This window comes from Nelumbo nucifera, chromosome 6 (assembly GCF_055504915.1).
Source record: "Nelumbo nucifera cultivar China Antique chromosome 6, China Antique-T2T, whole genome shotgun sequence".
In the NCBI taxonomy this organism is placed as follows: Eukaryota; Viridiplantae; Streptophyta; class Magnoliopsida; order Proteales; family Nelumbonaceae; genus Nelumbo; species Nelumbo nucifera.
Genome location: NC_142654.1, coordinates 6354854 through 6360899, shown reverse-complemented (window position 1 = coordinate 6360899; position 6046 = coordinate 6354854).

Below are 6046 nucleotides of genomic sequence, written 5' to 3'. Positions count from 1 at the left end.
GTACATTTAAATTCTCAATGGTCTAGGGGGCCTATATCAAACCCGGAAATTTTAGGGTCGGGCTTGGGTTTAATATTTCGAGCCCAGTCCGGGCTCAGGCTGACCCACATATATTTAAATTTATTCATTTTGTATATAATGTATACATGTTATTTTACATTATATTATATACTTTATATATAAATATTATAACATGACATGTATAATTTATATCATATATAATATTTTATATTATATAATGTATAAAATAAGTTTATATACATATTATGTCATTTAATATAAAATATTATAACATTTTATATATGAAAGATATTAATCCAAAATCAGGCCCAATCCGATTCGAGTCCGTATAGACTTAAACTAGGACTTATGTTTCAAACCCGAAACCTCAGGCCAGACCGAATTGGGCCTAGGCCTAAACTATAACCATTATCATAAATGCAAAGCCCAGCCCATGATCACCCCTACTATTTATAAAATCACTGACAATTTGACTATGCTTATTGACACTCCGTCGTATATAACAGGTAAGCATTTTACATTAGAAGCCTCTGACGGATGAGTATTCAAACGCCTTTAACAGGGGGTTGTCTTGGATTGAGCTCCGTAAAGAACTGAGTAGAAGGGGTTTTAATACCATATATAGAGTTACAAATTGATAGAGATTTTTATTACTATTGTACCAGTATAGATGGGTAATAGAGCTATTGGATTGATAACACAAGTCAAAAATAAAATAAAATTAAAAAAAAAAATTGCGGTACGACGTTTCCAAGAGCGAGTATGTCCGGGTTTGGGTTTTGACTTTTTACTCTGAATCATCTTATAAAGCTTAGGCTTTAATCTCATGAGAAGTTATTTATGTAAAAGCAATGGCATTTCGGAAGGGTGTCCTAATGTCGGTTTTGGTACGTTAATCACGTTGTATCTACACTTCAGTCTAAAATAGTTCTTTTGTTGTATATATGCCAATCTTTATACATGATCATTTTTCAACTTGCAGAAATAAATCCCACTTTAATTTCTAAAACTCAAGATCCATTTCTTAGTGGCCCATGGATATCCATTCCTAGCCATTTAAACCCATCTAATGGGCTAAGCAAATAGGTGGATTATAAGTGGTTGGGTTTGTGAAGGTTCCAAGTCGTTTAATAATAAGATCTCTGGTTCGTTATAGTGAGGATTTGAGATTAAAATCCATTTTTACCTGGGATTGGGATTGGGGATTTGGAAATTGGAAATTGGCTAATTCTATTTATGTACTATCTTAAAGTCTTCTTAATTTTTCTGAAAATTGTTTAAAATCTCTCTTACCGTTTCATTTATATGTAACATTACATAACTGATGGAGGGTGATTTGGCCTAACTTCATAGCACGGGGACACGTGGGTGTAAACTTGCTTAAGCAATGACTCAGCGTGACAGTACAGCAAGCGTAACCGCAACTTGGTGGGAAGGGTTCACTGAGTTTAATCTGGCAACTCGACGGGTTAGGCTACTCGCCGAGAGTCGTTTGGCTTGCACCCTCTTCCCAAGGCTGGGGCGCTCCGAGCTCGGGGCCCCCTGACTTTTCCTAATGCCCAAGCTCCTCCCAGTGGGTTTTAGGCCACTCCAAAAAAGGAACACCCCGATCCGCCTCTAGACACCCCGAGGTAGAGACATTTCGGGTCAAGCAGCTCGACAGAACTTGCTACAAGCAGCTTGCCACTTACAGACAGCTCGGTGTAGCTCGCCACTTATAGGGTAGCTCGGTACAGGGTAGCTCGCGGAAGAGCAGTTCGGCATATTGCAGGAAGATCTCCTGCCTGACAATTGTACTTGACAAACCTGGAGACTGTGGCCACGTCTTTTGTCAGACGGTGTTGTGCCCGCCACCTCTGGAAGATGTTTTACATCTGACAAGTACGTACCCTACAACGACGGCCCCGCACGTGCCACCTCAGCCCTGTCTGTAACAGCTATGGCAGGACGACAGTGGCGGTTATATCTGCCCTGACAGAGGCAGGTGGGCCTGATTTGATAGAGTTCTATTATAAGTAGCCCCAATCCCAAAGGGTAGGGGTAATCTTTTGATACTCGCGCTATCTACACTCTTAGCCTCCTTTACTCTCTTTGCATTTTTTCACAGAGCTCTAATTTAAGCGTCGGAGTGTTCCCGTCGAGCAAGTTCCCCGGAAATTCCTCATCTTCTCTATCTCAGATATCATTCAGGAGCCACGCAACCACCAGCTAGGAGTGATCGGACCGTGCACTATCAATAATTGTTATATTTTTTAAAATTCTTAAAATACCCTCCAACACCATCGGAGCCACTCTTCTCCTCCTGTTAAACGTAAATGTTTTGTTTCCAATAATTCTTCCCTCCACTACCTTCCCCTTCACAGTGTTCATCGTCCTTTGCATAATCCTATATTCCCTCAAATAAAGAGTAAAAGGATGTTGTTGTTAGAGGATAGGTTAGGCTTGCGCGACATCGGAGACAGCAAGGGTCATGGAAGCAATGACATTCGGGTGATTCAAATGGAGCATCTTCTCTGTCAATGGCCCGACCACCTTGTTGGAACTTGAGTCGTCGAACAGAATAGGTGGTTGTTCGACGTCGTACTTGAGCGAGTAGGAACCAACCAGGGTTGCCCAAGGGGGAGACGAGAAGCAGTTGACGGCGGAAGGGGCCATCTCTTTCCCTACTTTCTGAGGATCGGCTGTGGTTGCCTTGGTTCTAGGGATTAGACAAGTGTTGTAACAAAGTAAACAACTCGCTTGCTAAGTGTGGATTCCACTTCCCCCACTACTAGTCTTTAGTCTCTGCTCTTTCTTAGAGACATTACTTTTTTTCAGTTTTTAGTTTTCATGTCTCCGATGGCTACCACTCTCTTCCCCATGTCTATTCTCTTTTTCTTCCTCTTATCGCTCTTCAATCTTCCTCTTCAAACCCTAACAGCTTTGACTGCAGGGCATGTAGTCGGAATCTAATTTAAAGTTCCAATGTTATAACTGGAATCTGGCCTAAGCGGTGGAGCTTCTCCGATCTGAATTTTGGCTCTGTTTCGACTCGATGGAAAGGTGTCTATGAGATTGGAGTTCAATTCAGCTTTGCTCATTGTAACCGGAAGCTCATCGGAGCTAGGTTTTTCTCTAAAGGCCATGAAGCGACGGGGAGATTCGATAGAATGGAAGGGACCAACGAAATTGTTGAGTTTCAACCTCTGAAGGATGCATGCAAATGGTCATGGAACTCACACGACTTCGATTATTGTAGGTAGACACATTCAAGGCAAGCATGACCGGGTGTGCGTATGGAATTGTGAAAGGTGTATTTTCCAAGGCTCGATTCACTGTTTACAAGGTATGCTGGAAGAACTCTGGTTGCTACGATTCCGATATACGGCTGCATTCGGTGTTTGCGGCCCAATTTTTGCCCAGGTGTCCATAAACTCCATCGACCAATCATAGTTTCAGATGAGGAACATGCCTGCGTTCAGGCTCGTCTAGCATCTTTTATCGTAGATCAAGTCCGTCCACCCGTGGACTACTATATTGTGTTCCTTGTACCTCTCCATTGGAAGCTTGAATTTGATGTCCGTGAACACCTGAAAGGGGTCTCCGATAAGAGTATCTTCCATGCTGAAGGCTTTAGTCAATGAGATTAACCGAAAAACTCGTGTTTTTTTGGGAATTACTTACCCAATAAGTGATGGGTATATGACTTTTCCACCTAGCAAAAAATTGCCAATACTTGGATGGGGCAAAAATGACCCTTGTAATAATGAATATCTATGACTAAAAAAACCATTACCTTATTTACTTAGGAAATAAAAGAATATGGATAAGTACACTTACTTGAATAAATGTTTCCCAAAAAAACTCAAATCCATGATCATCCAAAATTAATCAACTTGTTTTTCCTACTTTGTGGACTAGATTTTAAGCCTGGCTTGTCTTTTCTTTTTTGTTTTTGGTTGTTTGTATTGGGACTGGGTTGAGTGTGTGAATGAGAGATGATAATATTGGATTTTTGGGCAAGACTGGGTTAAGTGGCCATGGGCAGAATAATTTCGTTTATGGGTCGTTGCAATTTGGGCAGATCCAGGCTGAGATTTAAAAAAAAAAAAATGAACGAACCCAATTTAAAAGCCCAGGCCTAATGCATGTAAATTCTTTAAATCGGATACTTGCATCCCTATGCACATGCAACTCAACTAGTCACCGGTAAAAATAACATATTTAATTGGAATTATTAATAAAATGAACCACAAATGGCTTCAATATCATTTTGTAATTAGTCAAATATATATTAATGGTCTTATTGCATGTGGAGGCCATGTTTAAGATCCAAATCCTACTTAATCAGTATAATAGCCCCAGAATATGTATCAAACTCTGTGAGAGACTCAGAGCTTTAGTTTATTTTAAAGTTTTCTGTGCTGGTGAGAGACCATTTGTCTTATTTGACACCCAGATTGTGATCATTGGCTTCAATCAACTCAACTCATATGTCATTTTTTCTTTCTTAATCTTTTTGTTTTTTAGTTCGGTGCTTGAAACAAAGGTCAGTGGTAATTGAAGCTAACCTTGCTCCGATGATGCCTTCAACCATGATTGACTTCCTAACTATGACGATGGACGTTGATTATGTATAATGAGGTCTTAATTTGTGGCTAACAAGTGTGAAAAACTATGGAATTAAAATTCAATCTGGTCCAATATAAGCCCAATAGAGACGGACCAGGTCCTTTACAATGATATGCCACTAAAACATATTCTCGTTGTGCCAGCAAGGAAATAAGAGCAACGGTATTGTTAAAGAGTCGGTAGAGGAGATCAGTTCGGATCTGCTCTCATAGAGCATGTCTCACACCGACCTTACATCACGTTTCAGCGTGTCTCACACTAATTTCACAGCACGCGTTCAGTCATGCATTTAAAATATCTTAATTTTTATTCATGGGAGATGTTGTAGAAGTAGACTAGAACGTGCTGAGGTCAGTGTGAAACGTGCTCCGTAAGGAGCAAATCCAAACTCAGAGGAGGAACATACAACTACAATGTTGTGGGATTTTTAGCCTTGGCATATGCCATATAATGCTAGAAGGATATTATACCGAGAGAGCTTTCACCAATCAACCCCCATGGCGTTGATGAATACAACCTGATTATTTTTGGCCTTGGCATATGATGCCAGAAAGACATATACCAGAAAGTCTGATAACAGAGACTTTGTTAAAAAAGAAAAGAAAAAAAAAAAACTGCAGACCCCCTCTTAAGTCCATAGATACCCGGAACCAACACATTTGAGCCAGGCCTGAACACAAAATCTAGACCAGAGACTGGAATTTCTGGATTAGACCCGGCTGAGAATAATTACCTCTAGATCCCATATCAAATAGTGGTCCATGTCAAATTGAGAAGAAAACTTAGGGCCTGTTTGGTTTGTGAGAATAGGGGGCTAAAATCGAGATTCAAATGACCATTCTGGAGAAAATGGTATTTCCCTATTTGAGGGAATGGGCATCCCATCTCCCTCTCTTGGGAATGAAATTTTTTTCAAGCCGATTCTACTGATTCTGATTCTGATTTCAATGCTGATTTTTTCAATTCTTGTTTAGTTTTTTAATTTTTAAATTTTTTAATCCATGTCATTTTTAAAACTATCAATTAGAAACTCTACTTTTCCTAAAAAAATCTTTCTAAAATATCTCTTTCTCTCCGACACATTCCAATAACCTAAATAATCTAATATCCTAAAATTTCTCCAAAAAAACATCCCCTACTATCTCCAACTTTCTCCTAAGTTATCTCTAATTTAATAGAGAGTTTTCTCTCCTAAATAATCTCTAATTCTTATTTATCTTCTCCCCCACTTTTTATCTAATCTATCTAAAGAAAGATTGAATTAAAAAATTTAAGAATTATTTAAATATTCTAACAAAATTATATAATAACTTTAAAATATTTATTTAAAAGAAAAATTTAATTATAATCGATTTAATAATATTCATATTATTATTAATTATATATTTTTACAAAATTATGCACAAACAATATA